At 39.8% G+C, this 25,030-nt stretch overlaps 2 long non-coding RNA genes across 3 annotated transcripts; both read left to right on the top strand.

Annotated features, from left to right (window-relative positions):
• Nucleotides 1-5,337: 5,337 nt before the first annotated feature.
• On the top strand, nucleotides 5,338-7,962 carry LOC116251114 (uncharacterized). The gene is made up of 8 exons (XR_004171609.2): nucleotides 5,338-5,487; nucleotides 5,626-5,733; nucleotides 5,820-5,904; nucleotides 5,988-6,072; nucleotides 6,153-6,228; nucleotides 6,964-7,393; nucleotides 7,553-7,592; nucleotides 7,681-7,962. It is a non-coding gene; the product is annotated as an uncharacterized LOC116251114 (long non-coding RNA).
• Nucleotides 7,963-21,433: 13,471 nt separating this feature from the next.
• Nucleotides 21,434-24,156, top strand: LOC116251113 (uncharacterized). 2 transcript variants are annotated; one of them, XR_004171608.1, is made up of 9 exons: nucleotides 21,434-21,643; nucleotides 21,739-21,885; nucleotides 21,969-22,053; nucleotides 22,131-22,206; nucleotides 22,291-22,359; nucleotides 23,093-23,152; nucleotides 23,324-23,522; nucleotides 23,682-23,721; nucleotides 23,810-24,156. It is a non-coding gene; the product is annotated as an uncharacterized LOC116251113 (long non-coding RNA). The 2 variants fall into 2 exon arrangements; XR_004171606.1 differs by having other exon boundaries at nucleotides 23,093-23,522.
• Nucleotides 24,157-25,030: the final 874 nt, after the last annotated feature.

Below are 25,030 nucleotides of genomic sequence, written 5' to 3'. Positions count from 1 at the left end.
AGAGCTTGGTTTCAACGACTAAGTGATTTTCTTTTCACTTACGGTTTTCAGAGTTGTTATTCAGATCCATCCATGTTCACATTTCATAAAAATGGTGATTGTCTTATTCTCTTAATCTATGTTGATGATATGGTCCTTACAGGCAGCTCTTCCAGCCTAATTCAAAATTTTATCTCCAATCTTGAAGTCAAATTTCCAGTGAAAGATATGGGGCAGCTAAACTATTTTCTTGGGATCGAAGTTCTGCACACCCATGATGGCCTCTTTCTCACTCAAACAAAATATGCTCAAGACATTTTGGAGAAAGCTCAAATGCTTGATTGCAAACCAATGAACACTCCTATGGCAACTAAGTTAGATCTTCTAGATACTTCACCTTATCCAGATCCCAATTTTTATCGTACCATAGTTGGATCATTACAGTACCTGACCATCACTCGACTAGAGATATCTTTTTCAGTAAATTTCATCAGTCAATTTATGCAAAATCCAACTCAAGCACATTTCAAAATTGCCAAGCGTATTTTCTGATATATCAAAGGCACTACCGACTATGGAATTCAGATCCTCTCTCAAAGCACTTTAGATCTATATGCTTTCTCCGATGCGGATCATCTCACCAGAAGATCCACGACAGGCTATTGTACCTTCCTAGGAGCTAATTGCATTTCTTGGAGTGCAAAGAAGCAATCCACTGTTGTTCGATCCAGCGCTGAGGCTGAATACTGCTCAATGGCATCTACAGTTGTAGAATTGACTTGGCTCCTTCAAATCCTTTGAGATATTGGCATTACAATTACAAAAGCACCCATCCTTCATTGTGATAATATTAGTGCAATTTATTTAGCAAGAAAACCAGTTTTCCACAATCGGTCAAAACACATTCAGATCGATTATCACTATGTGCGAGAAATGACCACTTTAGGACGCCTCATCACTAGATACGTCAATTCTCATGGCCAAATTGCAGACATAATCACCAAGGCCTTGGGGAAAGAACAATTCTTTAGCTTACGAGACAAACTCAACATCATCAGCCGTTTTCGTTTATTAAAGGAAATTGTTCTAATCTTCCTAAAGTGGCCCACAACAATCATGAGCAATCCAGCCAAAAAGGAAGTCTTAGTTCAAATGCTGTAACGACTGCATCGTCCAACTATGGTATCGACAACCGCAAAGACAAACATGGAAGTTTTTATGCTGCAACACTCAAGTCGATGACAATGTCTCAATTTAATGAAAACAGCAAAAGGAAAAATCTCCCTATGCAACGTCATTCAATTATGGCCTCAGCAAATGAAAACCGCAAATCTCGTGTCAGCCATAATGCTCCTGATCTGGCCCACGCTTCTAAACCTGCAACGCTAGGAGGAAACAAAAATGATCCTGCTCACGTTTCTCAAAATGAAACGTTAAGAAGAGAAGAGAAGAAGAAAGGTCATAATGACCCAGATCTTGCTCATGTTTCTTAAACTGAAACGTTAGGGAAAAGAGAGAAACTGATATAACCAATATGTTCAGAAATCTCTCACGATGATTTCTACAGTTTTCATTCTGCTCTGTATATTGTAATGATGAACATGGAACCAAATAAGAAAAAGAAGCAAGAGTTTTCTTTCTGGTTGTGGATGTAGGTTTACAAAAACCGAACCACGTAATTCTGGTTTTCCTTCCTTCTTGTTCTCTTTTTCTTCTTTAGTCCTGACTGTTGCTACATATTGATGAGACTTCCTTGATTGGCTAGTCTGCAACCTAGCCTTGAGAGTTCATCGAACCAGGACGTCTGAAAACCATAGTATTAGGTTAGATTAGCATCTGATCTTCTTTTTTTTTTTTTGGACAAATTCGATATGCTTTCATATTATTTTTTTATTATTTTCCTGATAACGGCATCCTTTTAGTTTTGTTGGCAAATGGCAACCATATTAGCAATATTATTTGCTGATACGGCTTGGTTCATTGGTTTGAGTGAAGAAGACACCACAATGTGTAGGCATCTTTTTCTGTCTTTCCTATTAACGATATTTGATAATTCTGGTTACATCATAAAAGAAAAAAAGAATACAACCTATCCAATTAAAACAACCCTTGAAAGAGTGCACTTATAACTTCTCCACAAGTTCCTCCACAATTCGTGCCTAAAGCTGGTGAAGAAAGGCTTCCACCCAAGTCTTATAATTCTGCATCTATCTTGTTAAAATAAAGTTAAATGGCATTAATACACAACAGCTCAAGCCAAAAGAAAAATTAATTGTCCAGCAATTGGGCAATTTTTCGCTGTTCCCAAAAGAAATAAAAAAGGAATGGCAATTATACAAACTGCATGAAGAAAACTAAACATCAACTACATCTATAAGAATCTTTTATCAGCACCTAAACTGACACTTTAGACGTACCATTCCTTCATCCTCTTCATATCCAATGTCATCAATCACCATGATTTTCTCTTTTCCTATGCAAAGTAATGGCATGATCATAATCAATCAACAGTTGAATCCAAAAATAGATAACCAAATTAAACATAGGTTCCAATTTTGTTTGAAGTCAACGGTATTGGGTTTTCAGTAGTGGATCACACGCTAGAGTCCTTCAACCTCCTCAACAGGAGATTTGTTGTGCACCGAACAGCTGAAGTTTTCCAGCGATGTAGCTAAAAGCATCAACAACAAGAAAAGAGAGCAAAAGAGAGAAAGAGAGAAAGAAAGAAAGGTGAGTATCTTTCAGGTTTGCTTCTTTGAGACCATAACATGAGTAACCAGATGATCAACTGTAAAAGAGGAGCTAGGCAATCTAATGCCAACCTCATAGGATTCCCAATAAGCCAGCTTGTGGTTCGGGCTAGTGTCAAAAATCAGGAAACTAGTTTGCAAATCAAATATCATTAATGAGAATTATTTATTTTGAAATACAGTTCAAGTTATCTTGTAACTGTGAGTGGGCTTCTTCATAGTTACAAGTGAAAAGAGGATAGAGCCATAGCTATTACCCAATATCTCTCACTTGTACATGAGACTGCAGCCAGTTTGCTCCCACTATTATGGACTTCATCAATCTTAGCTAAGTAGTTTTTCATATTTGGCTTGTCTAACATAACTTAATAATTAATGCATTCAAAGGTTTGTGTCAATGTTTTCCTTAAAGAATTTTTTCCATTGCAACCTTTTCTAAATGCCTCAGGTCCATGCGGCTACTTGCTTGGAAAATAAGTCTTTTGAAATTACCTAATTAAGGGATTAACTATCATATCACTGGTAGACATATAAGCAACTAAAATTTCATTTTTCTCAATCATTTCATGCACATAATGGTATTTCAGTCAACACGAATGAGATTTCAATGAGACTTTTTCTCCTCTTATAAGGCCATCAAGTAGTCACATCATTTTATCTCTTGCCACCATCAAAAAATGGGAAATTAGACAATTTGATATAAAAAATTTTCATGGAGGACTTCAAGGAACCATATATATGGCTCGACCTCTTGGCTTCAAGAGTTCTCGACATCCGATTCATGTTTGGAAACTCAAAATGGTTCTTTACGGCTTCAAACAAGCCTCAAGATCTTGTTTTGAAAGGTTATGTGATTTCCTTCTACAATATGGTTCTGTTTCCAACTAATATGATCTGTCTATATCCCCTTATCACCATGGTTGTGATTGCCTTACACTTCTTGTATACCTCGATGACATGTTGCTTAGCAGAAGTAGTTCTCATATCATTTTTAAGTTTTCATAGGATTTAAAAAATGAATTTCTGGGTGAAGGATGTGCGGAGGCTATAATATTTCCTTGAAATTGAGGTGCTTTATACACCTTGTGGACTTCTAAGCCAAGCCAAATACACTCAAGATATTCTAGAAAAGCAAAAATACTTGATTATAAACCAATATCTGCACCAATGGCCATCAAAATAGATTTTGATTCTCTCAATGGAAAGGAAATAGAAAATGCCACCAAATATAGGTCCCTTGTGGGAAATGCTTTACCATTACTGGACCCAAGCTCTCATATACTGACAGCTTTGTCAGCCACTTTCAACTCATCAAGAGGATTCTTCGCTTACTGCTGTCTGTACTTACATGCTTTTTCAAATGCCGATTGGGTAAACTATAAATTTTCAAGGCAAACTACTTTTTGATATTTCACTTTTCTTGGCACAAATTGTATCTTATAGCCAAGAAACAAAGCACTATGTCAACGTCAAGCACAGAGGCCAAATATTGATCTATGGCTTCTTTGGTTGCCGAATTGACTTGGCTTCTTCAAGTTCAAGGTATTAGAGTGATGATCAAGAAACCTGATGTCCTATATTGTAAAAGGTTAAGTACTTTATATATGACCAAGAACCTCTTTTTTCATAATCGGTCGAAACACATTCAAATTGATATTCGTTATGGGTGATTGATGGTGGCAAGTGGCAGTTTGATTCCAAAATATGTTCAATCTCATAAAAAGCTTGTTGATCTCTTCACTAAGCCATTAGGGAAAAAGGAATTTTTGGCTCTTCGAAACAAACCCAGCCTAATTAACAAGCTTTGTTTGAGGGGCAGTATTGAGAATTCAAATTGTGGCAATATTGTAGAGAGTGGCAACGGTTCTGATGTGAGCATTTTCATCATGAACATAAGTTCTATGTATAGAATTGAACAATGTCAAATGATTTTTGCCTCCTTTATTCATAGTTTTCTTTTGTAGAAGCATGCATTTGATATTGCATCTAAAGCACCACAAAATTTGGAAACTCTACAGGCAGCAATTCACAAGTTCCCAATTTTGTTTTGTTTGATGTGCTACTTGATTTGACTGACTGTAGGTACCTGACTGCTATCTGCACTTAAAGATCATGTGCAATTATCACAGCTGTGCATGGTACACAACCTGAGGAATGGTCAACTGTACCCATTGCCCACTTGCATTGGGTGCCTGGCCTGCTTTTTTAAGTACTTGACATGCACAGGCCTACACATATAACGAGGTTGAACAAACCCAAATATCAGTGGATACTATTGCACCTGATAGAATATTAGTCTTCCACTAGGGCTGCACAACGAGTCGAGCCAACTCGGGCTCGACTCGAACTTGCTCGCAAATGCTCGGCTCGAGCTCGACTCATGTATAAACGAGTCGAGTTCGAGTTGCAAGAACTCGACTCGTTATTTTAAATCAATTGAATTAAATGAACCGGTTCGCGAAACAGGTTCACCGGTTTAGGGTAATTTTTTTTTTCTCTTCCCTTTCAGCCATTCGGTCTTCACTCTTCCTTCTTCCCGTGACCCGTCTGCTCTCTCTCTTGAATCTTGCTGTCTTCCCCTCTTCCGTCGACCACTGCTGCTGCCTTCTCTTGCCGCTGCTGCCTCATACGCTTCCGTCGCCTTTCCCCTTCTCTCGCTACTGCTGCCTCACAGCCTCAAACGCATCTGTGGACCATGGTCCCTCTCGGGTCTCGGCGCTCACTCTTGCTGCAGCTCCTGCTCTCCCCTTCACGCCAGGTATGCCTTCGGCCTTCCTTTCTTCTTCTCCTTGTTGTTCTTCAGTTCTTCTTCTTGCTCCTCCTCCCAACTCATTTTGCCCAAATGAAACCTGCCATAAATCACTGTTGCCGCCTTCTCTTGCCATTGCTTCCTCAGACGCATCCGTCGCCTTTCCCCTTCTCGCACTGCTGCTGCCTCAAAGCCTCAGACGCGTGACGCGTCCCTCTCACTCTTGCTGGACTCCTGCTCCCGCCTTGACGCCAGGTACCCCTTCAGCCTTCTATTCTTCTTCTCCTTGTTGTTCTTCTTCTTCCTCCTCCTCCCAACTGATTTTGCCCAAATTCCGCCAGAAATCACTGCTGCTGCCTCACAGCCTCAGACGCGTGACGCGTCCCTCTCGCTCTTGGTGGACTTCTGCTCCCGCCTTCAGGCCAGGTACTTCAGCCTTCCTTTCTTCTTCTCCTTGTTGTTCTTCTTCTTCCTCCTCCTCCCAACTGATTTTGCCCAAATGCCGCCAGAAATCACTGCTGCTGCCTCATAGCCTCAGACGCGTGACGCGTCCCTCTCGCTCTTGCTGGACTCCTACTCCTGCATTAACGCCAGGTACCCCTTCAGCCTTCCTTTCTTCTTCTCCTTGTTGTTCTTCTTCTTCCTCCCAAATGATTTTGCCCAAATGCCGCCAGAAATCACTGCTGCTGCCTGCTGCCTTCTCTTGCCGCTGTTGCCTCGGACGCCATCAATGCTTGCATTTCATATCCAGTACGTTTTGATTCCTTTACTTCATTTAAGTTGCACTAGATGTTTTTCATTTGTCTTTGCTACATAAAACGTTTTTCAGATTTATACATGGAGGCTTAAGTATCTTCTGCTGAAGAATATAGTTGCTAGCGCTTCCTCTTCACTTGTAATAAAATCTTTTACCTGGTAAAAGTATTACTTACCATTCCTTCTTTGGCAACATGTCAAAGTAAGTCGATGCTCGTTGCTGTTTTGCTTTTCTGTGTGTTACCATTCTCTGAGACAAGGCATCCTTTTACCTGCTTTGTGAAGCCTATTTTTGCCACCAATTGCCTGTTTAGTTTGTTCAATATGGTGTTGTATCAAGCTTGGTTCTAGCTTTTGTCGTTCCCTATAGCTGTAGTTATTTGTAAGTTGGTTTTTATTAGTTACAATACCAGAAGAATATTTTGCATCATGCCCTGGCTATGATGGTAGGGTTGCTGTTAATGCCTCAGAAAAAGAAAAGATATTCAAACGGTAGAAGATTTTGTCAATCTGATTGACGAGTGGTGATAAAATAAATGTGACTAATGGGGTAAAGACTATGATTCCTTTTCCAAAAAATTAAGAAAGTACCAGGGCCATTCTTGAAAGTCTGCAATATTGATTTCTATGTAGCTTGATGTGCACTATTGAACTATATATATAATATATATTTGTACTTATATGTCATAGAAGTTGTTTATTGATCCATTATTCTTGGTTTTTTTGTAGGTTACTGCTGAAGATGAGATAGCATGACATGATTCAACATCATCTCAAACATATTATGCAGTAACAACTAACAAAATATCAGATATTGTAGCTTCATCGTTGTTTATAATATTCCATTTGGTTTTTTGCATTGTTCACACTAATACATTCTATGAAAAGCTTTCATAATGGGTAGCAATGCAATTTTTTTCAGTTGTGTTGGGTTTAACAATTCAGAATTTTTTTTGTCAGACATGTGGAGAGAAATAATTGGGCAACCTAACATTGATGGCTTTGTAAGAAGAGTAGAAGACCTGATGGTGTATTTGTGTATCAGACAAAGTAAGGCAAGAGTTACTTAGATAGATAGCATTTCCTATAGATTTCAAAGAGAAATGCAACTCATGGAGTGCCTTGATCGTGTATTCGTGTTCGCTGTAAACATTGCACGGTAATCTGAATACTGTACTAAATTTCAGACTTTGACATATCTAATCAACTGAGTTCTGTGGCATTAGTTTGTTTGCAAGATTGGAAACTATTGATAACTGTTTGCCATATCAGTATACCACTGGTGTCCTTGATATTTTGTTTTTTTTTTTTTCTCCAGGAACTGAAAAGTATCACATGCCTTTCTGGTATCCTTTCAGGTAATCTTGTCACTTGTGGCTAAAACTCCAGTTTCTTTTCACCTAACTTGCCTCATTTGGCTGATGGTTTTCTGTATGGACGTTGCAGACTTGGAGTGATGCTTCTTGGGCATCTTAGTATTGGTATATGGGCATTTCATGTTGAGGAACGATGCTATCCAGATTCCAGACATTAGCCCCTGCATCTTCCTTAGGCATTATTCGAGTCTTCTGCTTGCATACCATCACAATTCAAAGGATACTTAAATATCTATTTTCCCTTTTTGATGTTTGTTGTTCTGCATTTTTGTTCGATTGAGGTCCACCTATTAGGACCAATGGAACATTGTGACCTTGTCTGATTCTGATGCAGTTTCTGTCCATTAGTGAATGTAAAACAGGTTCTGGAAGTGTATGAACTTCTGATACTGATACGTTTTAGTAAGGCATGATTAAGCTAATCATCAAACACTACAGCAGCCACAGATGCCTATGAGCTTTGTGTGCTTTCGCTTAGTATCTTTGTCTGTTTATGGCCCTTATTTTACTACGGAGGACAAGAACAAAGATGCAGTCGATTAGCAGATTAGGCATTTTACAATATAGTAAATTTAATGGCTTAGTTATGATTATGCATTCTATCAACTGACGTTTGATAGCTTTTTTCTTAATCAAAAGAGTTGCACTCTATCAACTAACCGCTTTGTGTGCTTTCTGCTTAATCTTGATGATCCAATGGAACATCGTTTTAGCTCTTTTAATTAAAAAATCGTAACTTAATTTGGTTTGGTTTAAGAATGGGAGCAAGAAGAGTTATGTGGCGCTAAACGAGTTAATCGAGTTCGAGCTCGACTTTGTATAATCGAATCGAGCTCGAGCTTGTGTTAGGCAGCTCGCAGCTCGACTCGAGTTCGGGTTCGAGCTCCTAGCTCGAGCTCGACTCGAGTTCGGGTTCGAGCTCCTAGCTCGAGCTCGACTCGGCTCGTGTGCAGCCCTACCTTTCACAACCAACCCCATCCCTGTGTTTCACTCTTATATATATATACACACACATATGAACACTAGCAAGCTATACAAGGCACCCATAAGTATCACTTGTGATCGAGATACCATTTTCCAAAGTACCTTTTAAAGGAAATATTTTAAGCTTATGGGAACAAGGATTAACTTTAGTAGTTCTAATAAACTCCAAACTAATGGCCAAAGAGAAGTCATAAACCGAACCTTGGAAGCTTACCTTAGATGCTTTTCCAGTGAAAGACCAAATACATGGAGCCAACACTTATCTTGGGGAGAGTGGACCTATAATACCAGTTTTCACTAAGGTATCCAAGTGACCCTGTTTGAGGCAATTTATAGCTGCCCACCACTAGATCTTGCTGCCTAAGGAGCCTCCGCAAAACCTATAGTTTGTAAGGGATGAAGAGAAAGGGACATCGTGGGAAGGCCCAGATGAAATGGCCATGAGATCCCCATATTAATTGAGGTCTTTGAGAAAAAGACATCTTTAAGGATGGTGAACCTAATACAAGTTCAAGTAGTCAACCGAACATGTCAAGACCCAAACTAGGGAGTCTGTCAAAAGCAGGCCGCCATGGGGCACGTCAAGGGTTAAAAAGGAGAAGGCTACCATAGGGCAACAGAAATCAGTCAATATTCTGGGCACAGTCAAAAGCAAGTTCAACTAAGAAAAATTAATTATAAAGCAAGATCGGTCCCTTTTCAAAAATTGAGCCGCACCCATCGAGTTTGACTGAGCTTGGTTAGGGGTCTAATCAACATGGTAACTCAAGAACTGAGGTCGATCTCCACATTAAAGAACATTGTACGGACACCCATTGAGAAGCGAACCACCCGTATGGAACCCACTAATGAGCAGATGGCAGCATTAAATGAATCAACCCCGATTATGAGTATGTGGCATGCACAGGCCTTTATCTATACAATCAGGTTCACAAGAACAATGAACAAACTCAAATATCAATGGATGCTGTTGCACCTGATAGAAGATTAGCCTTTCACCACCAACCCCAACCCTGCCTTTCACTTATATATATATATATACACACACAATCATTCTCCGGTTTGGCAAATGAACACTGGATCTGTAACAATTTGGCAAAAAAAATCTAAAATAGCCACTGATATTGGATCAACAAGCATTAACATAAAACTGAGATGAAAGTGTCTATGATCGTGAAGACCAAACCTGACTGAGACCAATCGGAGTTCGCTTTTGCAGGAGGGAGGAAGAGAGAGAGAGATAGAGGAGTGTGACATCTGAGGGTGTCCGTCTTCAATCCTTGGCTTGAAGCTAGGAAGCAGCCGCAATCGTGGAGCTACAAGCCGAAGAGCAGGACGGAAAACAGAGGCTAGGTGTTGAATGAAGGTGAGCGGCCGTCAGATGCATTGCATAAAGGTTTAATGGCGGCCTTCAGAGGCTTTGGAAAAGAGGAAGAAATTGGAAAGAAATGCAATGCTGGAGGACAGCGTTGGCAAAGACGCCAATGAGCAGGATAGAGGCCTTCCTTTTCCTACATCGTAGGCATGAAAGGAAAAGATGCAGATTCAATGGTTGAAGTTTCGTGTGCATGAAGATCCTATCAAGTATTAATCTGAAAATATCAAATTAATTCTGTTTCAGCAAGAGACGATTGTTGGTTTGGATATTTGCTCAAGGGTGCTACTATTTACACGTATGAAGTACATAAATTAATTATTCCTTCTTATTTGTAAATGGCATAATATGTAATTTGTCATGATGTTCCTTGATTCTTCCAGAATTGTCTATGTACACTTGTATGTAGCATGAGCTTTTCTTTTAGTTCTTGTTCAGCTTCCCCTGCATTATTGCACTTGTCTTATTCTCTAAAGCCTCCTTGAAGTACACTGTTAATATGGTGGCTGATCCCGTTTGTGAGGAGAACTAATATCAAATGATAAAAATATCCATCATTCTTTTTCTCTTTTTTTTTCCTCAACTCTCTATCATGGTAGATGGAATGGCTTTCATGAGTGAGCTGAGTGACTCCTGATTGTGAGAGACACCATTTAATTTTCCTATGTATACAAACTATATTTGCATGCCACGTTGATCATGTTTTACGCAAGTCTACCTTCTTGCTGATGCTGCATTTGTTGGCATCAAAATAATAGAATTCAACAGCAAGAAAATGAAAAACCACCAAGCTGCAAAACAGAGAGGCCCCTGTTACAATGCAGGGTTTATGGAGAGGGCACAGAAAAAACATGGAGCGCCCGAGAAGATCATCAAAGTAACTAACCATCAACCCTTGATAACATCGTGTGAATTCGGCATCCCATCTTGCAGCTGCTACATCATCTTGTTGAATATCTCCTCTAAGGGCTGCACTGCACACCGAAGCCCAAATCTCAGAATCCCCCAACACAACAACTAATACCCAACAATAGGATTGCCCCATCACACAACAATCCCCAGCCCGAGGTAACCATCCGAAAAACAAAAAGGAAAAGGAGAAAACAACAGAAACCGAATGAAAAGACACCAACCAGCAGAATAAAGAGCTTCCTGTGAAAATTCATGTATTTATGATAGAGGCACAAAATTGACCAGACATGAACAACTCGTTCCTGCTCCCAGAGCAATTTCTAACCAGGTCTGAGTCTATTATTATGATTGCCTATGCATTGGCCATAGTTAGAAGGTAGGCATCAAATGAATTTAAGTATTTTTAGACGAAATTAAATGTTTAGCTAAGCTGAGAGGAGAATCTACATAAATCAGTAATTATGTCCTGACAATTCTCAAATGAAAAAGCGCAGCAGTTGGCTTATGGCAAGCGTCCTTCATTATATAGTGGGCCATCGCCGGTTTCCCCCATGCATTTACAATAAAAAAATAGTAGTAACGATTAGTAAACGGCCCCATGCATTTACTAAAATTAATTAAACGAACGTATATATTATTACGATCCATCTGTTTAATGAATCAAGGAACAAAAATGCATTAATTTTGGCGTTCCTGTTCACGAAGGGTGCGTATATATATGTCATGGCGGAGAATAGCCAGGAACAGTTGTTGTGGGCTGACTCGTTCAAAGCTTCAAACTAAGCGTGAAGCTCAACAGAGAAACTCACTCAAAGATGAGGAGCGGGAAGGTGGTGGTGTTGGTGTTGTTGGTGTTGGCTCCGCTGCTGATGGACCTTGTCTTGGCACAGGCAGCAGTCGACCCTGAAAACGCCCTTACTGACTTCCTGCATGGCATATTTGGCACGCTCTATGAATGTGGGAGGTCCGTGCCTTCAGTTGTCACCGATGTGGTTCACTACGTAGAGAAGAATGGATTGACCCCCAGTCAGGCCTTATGCGAGCTGCTCAGGGCCCTTCCCCACTCATGCCTTGAAGTTGTGCAAGTCGTTTTCCACTTACCATCCTTTATCACCAGAGCAGCTTTCACTGCATGTGGACTCCCTCCACCTCAAGAGGCATGATACATATAGGCCCTCAACAATTGATTAGAATTCAATTAAAGAGACCATGAAGGAGATCATTGCTAGCTTGTACGTGTTCGTTCTATATAGAGAGAGCGCTTCCTATACGTGCGCGCTTGATCTCTACAGATGTTAATTGGTTGTTGTTCTTGGCATGGAGATTCATTCTTCTTGTATGTTTTCTTTAATAAACGAAATGAAATTTGACTATTTTTACATTCTACATCCGGCGGACGGGCGAGGCATGCACCAATATATATATATATATCCAATTAGTTCAGCCCTCTTGTTCACCACTTACGGTGTTATGATAATTTGTCTCCAATGCATCTCACTGAAAACCATACCAAAGCAATATATATAACTACCATCCGAATCCCTAAAACCACTAAAAACAGTAGCAGTAACTAAGCAAATGGCCCCATATACTCCAATTAAACGCATAGCTATTATTCCATCTGTTCAATAAATTGTGATAACGGAGAAAACCTCATCTCTCTCCCCCGTGAAGAGCATGATATACCCTTGGAGATCAATGCTTGTTTGTCCTCATATCACTTCTCACTCATGTGCGCTTGATCTGTGTTTGTTGTTGCTCCTCACTACTGCATGTGATTGAGATATTCATGCTTCATACACATGTTTTCTCTAATAAAGTAAATGGTGGTTTTAAGTTTCATAGTCCATCTGACAAGGAAATAATTTGAGTTCTTCTTGGTTGAAACTTCGACCCCATTGTACGCCTCGTTGAAAGAAGATCCGCCATGGAGTGTATCTGCAACATAAGCTACACAAACATGCATGGACACAGGCTTATGCCGGCACGCTACACTTGCTTGACTTTTACGATCATAAAGGGCAGGGTCCTTAAGGAAATTGTTCTAATCTTCCTAAAGCGGCTGACGACAATCATGAGCAATCCAGCCAAAAAGGAAGTCTTAGTTCAAATGCTGTAACGACCGCATCGTCCAACTATGCATCGACAGCTGCAAAGACAAACATGGAAGTTTTTATGCTGCAACGCTCAAGTCGATGACAACGTCTCAATTTAATGAAAACTGCAAAAGGAGATCTACCTATGCAACGTCATTCAATTATGGCCTCAACAAATGAAAACTGCAAATTGTTAGCCATAATGCTCCTGATCTGGCCCACGCTTCTAAACCTGCAACGCTAGGAGGAAACGAAAATGATCCTACTCACGTTTCTCAAAATGAAACGTTGAGAAGAGAAGAGAAGAAGAAAGGTCATAATGACCCATGTTTCCTAAACTGAAGCGTTAGAGAAAAGAGAGAAACTTATATAACCATTATGTCCAGAAATCTCTCACGATGATTTCTACAGTTTTCATTTTGCTCTATATATTGTAATGATGAACATGGAACCAAATAAGAAAAAGAAGCAAGAGTTTTCTTTCTCGCCATGGATGTAGGTTTACAAAAACCGAACCACGTAATTCTGGTTTTCCTTCCTCCTTGTTCTCTTTTTGTTCTTTATGGTATCAGAGCCAGGTTAATAAATGTGAAGAACAGAAAGTGACCACCACCAAAGCATCATCAGTCAAGGAACAGGAGAAATAGGGCAACGCCACTGTTTTCCGCTGCCCTTCAATTTTTTTTTTTTGTCGTTGTCTGCACGAGCAATCTCCCACTAAGATATTTTGCTCAAACCATCTCTCGTCTGCTGCGAATCCAGCGGTCCCTCGCTCAACCAAATTCGTGATCGAAGCAGGCCAAAATAGCTTGAGTTGTGGTCGCCCCTCCTGCTGTTGTCTGCTTGTGTTACCATCAACGTCTGCTAAAACAGAGTTGAAACACTAGTAGTCGAGTGGCTTTCTTCTACCTTTCTGGTGGTGATCATGCCATGGCCTCTTCCTCATCAGCAGCCTCATTTCTCAACACGTTCTATCCCTATCCACTGAATCTGAACGTGTCTAATTCTGTTTCCCTGAAGCTGATGCACAACAATTTTTTGTTATGGAAAATACAAATTCTAGCCCTCATTGAAAGCCAGGACATGGAGGGTTTTCTGATAGGTTCAGCCCCTGCTCCACCAAGTCATATTGTAGATCCGCAATAGTTGGTCTCAAATCCCAAATATGAATAGAACCGATCATCTTATAAAAGGATGGATTACCGGTACGTTGTCTCAAAACATCCTTGGTTTGGTTGTTGGACTTAATTCTTCTCAAGAAATTTGGTCCACTCTTGTTGATGCTTTTGCCCAAGAATCCCAAGAATGGGCATTTCATCTTACTCACATGCTTACGACATGTAAAAAGGGTAACGACGCCCTTGAAGTCTATGTCCCCAAGTTCAAAGCCATATGTGATGACTTGGGTGCCATAGGAAAATATGTTGGAGACAAAGAAAAAGCCTTTTGGCTTCTCCAAGGACTGGGTAAAGGCTACGAGCCTTTCGTTATGGCCATGCTCAAGCCACTAGTTCCTTCTTACAAAGAATTGGTCTCCTTGCTTCAAAGTTTAGAAGTGAGAAACAAATTTCTCAATTCCGATACGTCACCCCAAGTTGCCTTCTATGCTCAACGTGAAGGTCAAAACAAATCCCGGGGTACTTACCATCTCTCACAAGGGCGAGGACGACACAACAGATGGGGACGTGGAGGAGGATACAACTTTAATCCCTCTCATGGTGGAGGTTATATTTCAAACCCATCTCAGACTGGCTACAACACCAATCCACCTCAACCGCCAAAATTTGATGTGGCAGCAACCTCTTCAAATTCATCCAAAGGTATCATATGTCAAATTTGTAACAAGAGGAATCATTCTGCCATGAAGTGTTACAACCGTTTAAAACATTCCTTCCAAGCGGAAGATGCTATTCAAACCCTCGCAGCACTCACTATTAATGACTTGCAAGATTCCGGCTGGCTGGTTGATACTGGAGCTACAACACATATGACAGGGGATGCAGGTAAACTTAAAAACATTTCTCCTTATTTTGGTTTCGATACAGTTAATGTTGGGAACAGACAGCGTATCCCAATCACACACATTGGACAAGCCGATATTTCCACAAATCTTTCTCTTAAGAATGTTCTCTATGTTTTGCGCATCACTAAAGATCTGATTTCTGTTATCAAATTGACTAATGACTCTCCATATGACTTTGAATTCATCTCTGGTCAATGCATCCTAAAGGATAGGCGGACGGGTAGGATAATGGCAACAGGAACCGAACAAGGCGGTCTCTATGCAGTGAACAATGCCAGCAATCATAAAGCCTTCTTTTCATCACGATTCTGGCCGGCGACGGAAGAGTCTTGGCATGCTCGTTTGGGACATCCTCAATCTAGTGTTCTCTCTTTTTTAAAAAGCCAGAAATATATTGATGTTTTACCTAATGGTTCTCTTTTGATTTGTGCTAGTTGTCAAATGGGAAAATCTTGCCGATGACAACATCTCGGGGAAACCGAACGATGATAACTAGAGCTATGGCGGGCATCCACAAACCTAATCCCAAGTACGCCAATGTTCATATCACTTATTCCAGCATTCCAAAAGAGCCTAAAAGACTACAACAAGCTCTAAATCATGATGGGTGGAGAGCAACCATGGAAGAAGAAATGACTGCATTGAGATCTAATAACACATGGAATTTAATTCCAAGAGAACCACACATGAACGTCGTTGGATCTAAATGGGTTTTTAAATCTAAACTCAAACCCGATGCAAGTCTTGATTGGCTAAAGGCATGCCTGGTTGCTCGGGCTTTCACTCAAGTTGAAGGAATCGATTATCAAGAGACATTCTCTCCTGTCATACGACCAACTACTATACGGTTTGTACTTTCTATTGCTACCATCTTTCATTGGAGCATTTAACAATTGGACGTCAAAAATGTCTTCCTACATGGATGGCTTCATGAAACAATCTATATGACTCAACCACCGAGGTTTGAAGATCCTCTTCTACCACATCATGTTTGTCGTCTTCGAAAAGTTTTATATGGACTTAAGCAAGCATCCAGAGCTTGGTTTCAAAGACTAAGTGATTTTCTTTTCACTTACGGTTTTCAGAGTTGTTATTCAGATCTATCCATGTTCACATTTCATAAAAATGGTGATTGTCTTATTCTCTTAATCTATGTTGATGATATGGTCCTTACAGGCAGCTCTTCCAGCCTAATTCAAAATTTTATCTCCAATCTTGAAGTCAAATTTTCAGTGAAAGATATGGGACAGCTAAACTATTTTCTTGGGATCGAAGTTCTGCACACCCGTGATGGCCTCTTTCTCACTCAAACAAAATGTGCTCAAGACATTGGAGAAAGCTCAAATGCTTGATTGCAAACCAATGAACACTCCTATGGCAACTAAGTTAGATCTTCTAGATACTTCACCTTATCTAGATCCCACTTTTTATCGTGCCATAGTTGGATCATTACAGTACCAGACCATCACTCGACCAGAGATATCTTTTTCAGTAAATTTCATCAGTCAATTTATGCAAAATCCAACTCAAGCACATTTCAAAATTGCCATTCGTATTCTCTGATATATCAAAGGCACTACCGACTATGGAATTCAGATCCTCTCTCAAAGCACCTTAGATCTATATGCTTTCTCCGATGCGGATTGGGCTGGATGTCATCTCACCAGAAGAACCACGACAGGCTATTGTACCTTCCTAGGAGCTAATTTCATTTCTTGGAGTGCAAAGAAGCAATCCACTGTTGTTCGATCCAGCGCTGAGGCTGAATACCGCTCTATGGCATCTATAGCTGTAGAATTGACTTGGCTCCTTCAAATCCTTCGAGATATTGGCATACATTACAAAAGCACCCATCCTTCATTGTGATAATATCAATGCAATTTATTTAGCAAGAAAACCAGTTTTCCATAATCGGTCAAAACACATTCAGATCGATTATCACTATGTGCGAGAAATGACCACTTTAGGACGCCTCATCATTAGATACGTCAATTCTCATGGCCAAATTGCAGACATACTCACCAAGGCCTTGGGGAAAGAACAATTCTTTAGCTTGCGAGACAAACTCAACGTCATCAGCCATTTTCGTTTGCGGGGGCGTACTAAAGGAAATTGTTCTAATCTTCCTAAAGTGGCCCACAACAATCATGAGCAATCCAGCCAAAAAGGAAGTCTTAGTTCAAATGTTGTAACGACTGCATCGTCCAACTATGGTATCGACAGCTGCAAAGACAAGCATGGAAGTTTTTATGCTGCAACGCTCAAGTCGATGACAATGTCTCAATTTAATGAAAACAGCAAAGGAAAGATGTCCCGATGCAACGTCATTCAATTATGGCCTCAACAAATGAAAACTGCAAATCTCGTGTCAGCCATAATGCTTCTGATCTGGCCCATGCTTCTAAACCTGCAACGTTAGGAGGAAACGAAAATGATCCTGCTCACGTTTCTCAAAATGAAACGTAAGAAGAGAAGATAAGAAGAAAGGTCATAATGACCCAGATCTTGCTCATGTTTCTTAAACTGAAACGTTAGGGAAAAGAGAGAAACTGATATAACCATCATGTCCAGAAATCTCTCACGATGATTTCTACAGTTTTCATTCTGCTCTATATATTGTAGTGATGAACATGGAACCAAATAAGAAAAAGAAGCAAGAGTTTTCTTTCTGGTCGTGGATGTAGGTTTACAAAAACCGAACCACGTAATTCTGGTTTTCCTTCCTCCTTGTTCTCTTTTTCTTCTTTAGTCCTGACTGTTGCTACATATTGATGAGACTTCCTTGATTGGCTGGTCTGCAACCTAGCCTTGAGAGTTCATCGAACCAGGACGTATGAAAACCACAGTATTAGGTTAGATCAGCGTCTGATCTTCTTTTTTTTTTTGGACAAATTCGATATGCTTTCATATTGTTTTTTTATTTTTTTCCTGATAACGGCATCCTTTTAGTTTTGTTGGCAAATGGCAACCATATTAGCAATATTATTTGCTGATACGGCTTGGTTCATTGGTTTAAGTGAAGAAGACACCACAATGTGTAGGCATCTTTTTCTGTCTTTCCTATTAACGATATTCGATAATTCTGGTTACATCATAAAAGAAAAAAAAAGAATACAACCTATCCAATTAAAACAACCCTAGAAAGAGTGCACTTATAACTTCTCCACATGTTCCTCCACAATTCGTGCCTAAAGCTGGTGAAGAAAGGCTTCCACCCAAGTCTTATAATTCTGCATCTATCTTGATAAAATAAAGTTAAATGGCATTAATACACAACAGCTCAAGCCAAAAGAAAAATTAATTGTCCAGCAATTGGGCAGTTTTTCGATCGGCTGTTCCCAAAAGAAATAAAAAAGGAATGGCAATTATACAAACTGCATGAAGAAAACTAAACATCAACTACATCTATAAGAATCTTTTATCAGCACCTAAACTGACACTTTAGACGTATCATTCCTTCATCCTCTTCATATCCAATGTCATCAATCACCATGATTTTCTCTTTTCCTATGCAAAGTAATGGCATGATCATAATCAATCAACAGTTGAAGCCAAAAATAGATAACGAAATTAAACATAGGTTCCAATTTTGTTTGAAGTCAACGGTATTGGGTTTTCAGTAGTGGATCACACGCTAGAGTCCTTCAACCTCCTCAACAGGAGATTTGTTGTGCACCGAACAGCTGAAGTTTTCCAGCGATGTAGCTGAAAGCATCAACAACAAGAAAAGAGAGCAAAAGAGAGAAAGAGAGAAAGAAAGAAAGGTGAGTATCTTTCAGGTTTGCTTCTTTGAGACCATAACATGAGTAACCAGATGATCAACTGTAAAAGAGGAGCTAGGCAATCTAATGCCAACCTCATAGGATTCCCTATAAGCCAGCTTGTGGTTCGGGCTATTGTGAAAAATCAGGAAACTAGTTTGCAAATCAAATATCATTAATGAGAATTATTTATTTTGAAATACAGTTCAAGTTATCTTGTAACTGTGAGTGGGCTTCTTCATAGTTACAAGTGAAAAGAGGATAGAGCCATAGCTATTACCCAATATCTCTCACTTGTACATGAGACTGCAGCCAGTTTGCTCCCACTATTATGGACTTCATCAATCTTAGTTAAGTAGTTTTTCATATTTGGCTTGTCTAACATAACTTAATAATTAATGCATTCAAAGGTTTGTGTCAATCTTTTCCTTAAAGAATTTTTTCCATTGCAACCTTTTATAAATGCCTCAGGTCCATGCGGCTACTTGCTTGGAAAATAAGTCTTTTGAAATTTCCTAATTAAGGTATTAACTACCATATCACTGGTAGACATATAAGCAACTGAAATTTCATTTTTCTCAATCATTTCATGTACATAATGGTATTTGACTCAACACGAATGAGATTTCAAGGAGACTTTTTCTCCTCTTATAAGGCCATCAAGTAGTCGCATCATTTTATCTCTTGTCACCATCAAAAAATGGGAAATTAGACAATTTGATATAAAAAAATCTTCATGGAGGACTTCAAGGAACCATATATATGGCTCGACCTCTAGGTTTCAAGAGTTCTCGACATCCGATTCATGTTCGAAACTCAAAATGGTTCTTTACGGCTTCAAACAAGCCTCAAGATCTTGTTTCGAAAGGTTATGTGATTTCCTTCTACAATATGGTTCTGTTTCCAACTAATATGATCTGTCTATATCCCCTTATCACCATGGTTGTGATTGCCTTACACTTCTTGTATACCTGGATGACATGTTGCTTAGCAGAAGTAGTTCTCGTCTCATTTTTAAGTTTTCATAGCATTTAAAAAATGAATTTCTGGGTGAAGGATGTGGGGAGGCTATAATATTTCCTTGAAATTGAGGTGCTTTATACACCTTGTGGACTTGTAAGCCAAGCCAAATACACTCAAGATATTCTAGAAAAACAAAAATGCTTGATTATAAACCAATATCTGCACCAATGGCCATCAAAATAGATTTTGATTCTCTCAATGGAAAGCAAAATAGAAAATGCCACCAAATATAGGTCCCTTGTGGGAAATGTTTGACCATTACTGGACCCAAGCTCTCATATACCGACAGCTTTGTCAGCCACTTTCAACTCATCAAGAGGATTCTTCGCTTACTGCTCTCTGTACTTACATGCTTTTTCAAATGCCGATTGGGCAGACTGTAAATTTTCAAGGCGAACTACTTTTGGATATTGCACTTTTCTTGGCACAAATTGTATCTTATAGCCAAGAAACAAAGCACTATGTCAACGTCAAGCACAGAGGCAAAATATTGATCTATGGCTTCTATGGTTGCCGAATTGACTTGGCTTCTTCAAGTTCAAGATATTAGAGTGATGATCAAGAAACCTGATGTCCTATATTGTAAAAACGTAAGTACTTTATATATGACCAAGAACCTCTTTTTTCATAATAGGTCGAAACACATTCAAATTGATATTCGTTATGGGTGATTGATGGTGGCAAGTGGCAGTTTGATTCCAAAATATGTTCAATCTCATAAAAAGCTTGTTGATCTCTCTTGTTGATCTCTTCACTAAGCCATTAGGGAAAAAGGAATTTCTGGCTCTTCGAAACAAACCCAGCCTAATTAACAAGTTTTGTTTGAGGGTCAGTATTGAGAATTCAAATTGTGGCAATATTGTGGAGAGTGGCAACGGTTGTGATGTGAGCGATAATGGTCATTTTCTTTAAATTTCTCCTGTATTCCTGTGTAACTGCTGATTCCTTTGTATTTATTTTACTATCTTTGTAAATCAAATTTTAACAAGCACTTTCATCGTGAACATATGTTCTATGTATAGAATTGAACAATGTCAAATGATTTTTGCCTCCTTTATTCATAGTTTTCTTTTGTAGAAGCATGCATTTGATATTGCATCTAAAGCGCCACAAAATTTGGAAACTCTACAGGCAGCAATTCACAAGTTCCCAATTAAGTTTTGTTTGATGTGCTACTTGATCTGACTGACTGTAGGTACCTGACTGCTATTTGCACTTAAAGATCATGTGCAATTATCACAGCTGTGCATGGTACACAACCTTTGAGGAAAGGCCAACTGTACCCATTGCCCACTTGCATTGGGTCCCTGGCCTGCTTTTTTAAGTACGTGACATGCACAGGCCTATACATATAACGAGGTTGAACAAACCCAAATATCCGTGGATACTATTGCACCTGATAGAATATTAGCCTTCCACTAGGGCTGCACAACGACTCGAACTCGCTCGCAAAAGCTCGGCTCGAGCTTGACTCATTTATAAACGAGTCGAGTTCGAGTTGCAAGAACTTGACTCGTTTAAACTCGACTTGACACATTATTTTAAATCAATTGAATTAGATGAACCGGTTCACCGGTTTAGGGTAATTTTTTTTTTCTCTTCCCTTTCCGCCGTTCGGTCTTCACTCTTCCTTCTTCCCGTGACCCGTCTGCTCTCTCTCTTGAATCTTGTTGTCTTCCCCTCTTCCGTCGACCACTGATGCAGCCTTCTCTTGCCGCTGCTGCCTCATACGCTTCCGTCGCCTTTCCCCTTCTCTCACTACTGCTGCCTCACATCCTCAAACGCATCTGTGGACCGTGGTCCCTCTCGGGTCTCGGCGCTCGCTCTTGCTGCAGCTCCTGCTCTCCCCTTCACGCCAGGTACGCCTTCGGCCTTCCTTTCTTCTCCTTGTTGTTCTTCAGTTCTTCTTCTTCCTCCTCCTCCCAACTCATTTTGCCCAAATGAAACCTGCCAGAAATCACTGTTGCTGCCTTCTCTCGCCGTTGCTGCCTCAGACGCATCGTCGCCTTTCCCCTTCTCATGCTGCTGCTGCCTCAAAGCCTCATATGTGTGATGCGTCCCTCTCGCTCTTGCTGGACTCCTGCTCCCGCCTTCACGGCAGGTAGCCCTTCAGCCTTCTATTCTTCTTTTCCTTGTTGTTCTTCTTCCTCCTCCTCCCAACTGATTTTGCCCAAATGCCTCCAGAAATCACTGCTGCTGCCTCACAGCTTCAGATGCGTGACGCGTCCCTCGCGCTCTTGCTGGACTTCTGATCCCGACTTCAGGCCAGGTACTTCAGCCTTCCTTTCTTCTTCTCCTTGTTCTTCTTCTTCCTCCTCCCAACTGATTTTGCCCAAATGCCGCTAGCTGCTGCCTCACAGCCTCAGATGTATGACGTGTCCCTCTCGCTCTTGCTGGACTCCTGCTCCCGCATTAACGCCAGGTACCTTCAGCCTTCCTTTCTTCTTCTCCTTGTTGTTCTTCTTCTTCCTCATCCTCCCAACTGATTTTGCCCAAATGCCGCAAGAAATCACTGCTGCTGCCTTCTCTTGCCACTGTTGCCTCAGACGCCATCAACGCTTGCATTTCATATCCAGTACGTTTTGATTCCTTTACTTCATTTAAGTTGCACTAGATGTTTTTCATTTGTCTTTGCTACATAAAACGTTTTTCAGATTTATATGTGGAGGCTTAAGTATCTTCTGCTGAAGAATATAGTTGCTAGCGCTTCCTCTTCACTTGTAATAAAATCTTTTACCTTGTAAAAGTATTACTTACCATTCCTTTTTTGGCAACATGTCAAAGTAAGTCGATGCTGATGCTGTTTTGCTTTTCTGTGTGTTCCCATTCTCTGAGACAAGGCATGCTTTTACCTGTCTTGTGAAGCCTATTTTTGCCACTAATGGCCTGTTTAGTTTGTTCAATATGGTGTTGTATCACCCTTGGTTCTAGCTTTTGGTGTTCCCTGTAGCTGTAGTTATTTGTAAGTTGGTTTTTATTAGTTACAATACCAGAAGAATATTTTGCATCATTCCCTGGATATGATGGTAGGGTTGCTGTTAATGCCTCAGAAAAAGAAAAGATATTCAAACGGTAGAAGATTTTGTCAATCTGATTGACGTGTGGTGATAAAATAAATGTGACTAATGGGGTAAAGACTATGATTCCTTTTCCAAAAAATTAAGAAAGTACCAGGGCCATTCTTGAAAGTCTGCAATATTGATTCTATGTAGCTTGATGTGCACTATTGAACTATATATATAATATATATTCGTGCTTATATGTCATATAAGTTGTTTATTGATCCATTATTGTTGGTTTTTTTGTAGGGTACTGCTGAAGATGAGATAGCAGGACATGATTCAACATCATCTCAAACATATTATGCAGTAACAACTAACAAAATATCAGATATTGTAGCTTCATCGTTGTTTATAATATTCCATTTGGTTTTTTGCATTGTTCACACTAATACATTCTATGAAAAGCTTTCATAATGGGTAGCAATGCAATTTTTTTCAGTTGTGTTGGGTTTAACAATTCAGAATTTTTTTTGTCAGACATGTGGAGAGAAATAATTGGGCAACCTAACATTGATGGCTTTGTAAGAAGAGTAGAAGACCTGATGGTGTATTTGTGTATCAGACAAAGTAAGGCAAGAGTTACTTAGATAGATAGCATTTCCTATAGATTTCAAAGAGAAATGCAACTCATGGAGTGCCTTGATCGTGTATTCGTGTTCGCTGTAAACATTGCACGGTAATCTGAATACTGTACTAAATTTCAGACTTTGACATATCTAATCAACTGAGTTCTGTGGCATTAGTTTGTTTGCAAGATTGGAAACTATTGATAACTGTTTGCCATATCAGTATACCACTGGTGTCCTTGATATTTTGTTTTTTTTTTTTTCTCCAGGAACTGAAAAGTATCACATGCCTTTCTGGTATCCTTTCAGGTAATCTTGTCACTTGTGGCTAAAACTCCAGTTTCTTTTCACCTAACTTGCCTCATTTGGCTGATGGTTTTCTGTATGGACGTTGCAGACTTGGAGTGATGCTTCTTGGGCATCTTAGTATTGGTATATGGGCATTTCATGTTGAGGAACGATGCTATCCAGATTCCAGACATTAGCCCCTGCATCTTCCTTAGGCATTATTCGAGTCTTCTGCTTGCATACCATCACAATTCAAAGGATACTTAAATATCTATTTTCCCTTTTTGATGTTTGTTGTTCTGCATTTTTGTTCGATTGAGGTCCACCTATTAGGACCAATGGAATATTGTGACCTTGTATGTTTCTGATGCAGTTTCTGTCCATTAGTGAATGTAAAACAGGTTCTGGAAGTGTATGAACTTCTAATACTGATACGTTTTAGTAAGGCATGATTAAGCTAATCATCAAACACTGCAGCAGCCACAGATGCCTATGAGCTTTGTGTGCTTTCGCTTCGTATCTTTGTCTGTTTATGGACCTTATTTTACTACCGAGGACAAGAACAAAGATGAAGTCGATTAGCAGATTAGGCATTTTACAATATAGTAAATTGAAAGGCTTAGTTATGATTATGCATTCTATCAACTGACGTTTGATAGCCTTTTTCTTAATCAAAAGAGTTGCACTCTATCAACTAACCGCTTTGCGTGCTTTCTGCTTAATCTTGATGATCCAATGGAACATCGTTTTCGCTCTTTTAATTAAAAAATCGTAACTTAATTTGGTTTGGTTTAAGAATGGGAGCAAGAAGAGTTATGTGGCGCTAAACGAGTTAATCGAGTTAAGCGAGTCGAGTTTGAGCTCGACTTTGTATAATCGAGTCGAGCTCGAGCTTGTGTTAGGCAGCTCAACTCGAGTTCGAGCTCGAGCTTGTGAGCCGAGTCGAGCTCGAGCTAGGCAAGCTCGAGCTCGACTCGGCTCGTGTGCAGCCCTACCTTTCACCACCAACCCCATCCCTGTGTTTCACTCTTATATATATACACACACACATATGAACACTAGCAAGCTATACAAGGCACCCATAAGTATCACTTGTGATCGAGATACCATTTTCCAAAGTACCTTTTAAAGGAAATAGTTTAAGCTTATGGGAACCAAGATTAACTTTAGTAGTTCTAATAAACTCCAAACTAATGGCCAAAGAGAAGTCATAAACCGAACCTTGGAAGCTTACCTTAGATGCTTTTCCAGTGAAAGGCCAAATACATGGAGCCAACACTTATCTTGGGGAGAGTGGACCTATAATACCCGTTTTCACTAAGGTATCCAA

Source organism: Nymphaea colorata, chromosome 3, assembly GCF_008831285.2.
Source record: "Nymphaea colorata isolate Beijing-Zhang1983 chromosome 3, ASM883128v2, whole genome shotgun sequence".
NCBI lineage: Eukaryota > Viridiplantae > Streptophyta > Magnoliopsida > Nymphaeales > Nymphaeaceae > Nymphaea > Nymphaea colorata.
Note: the sequence above shows the minus strand (reverse complement) of the source record. Positions and strands in the feature narration are given on the sequence as shown.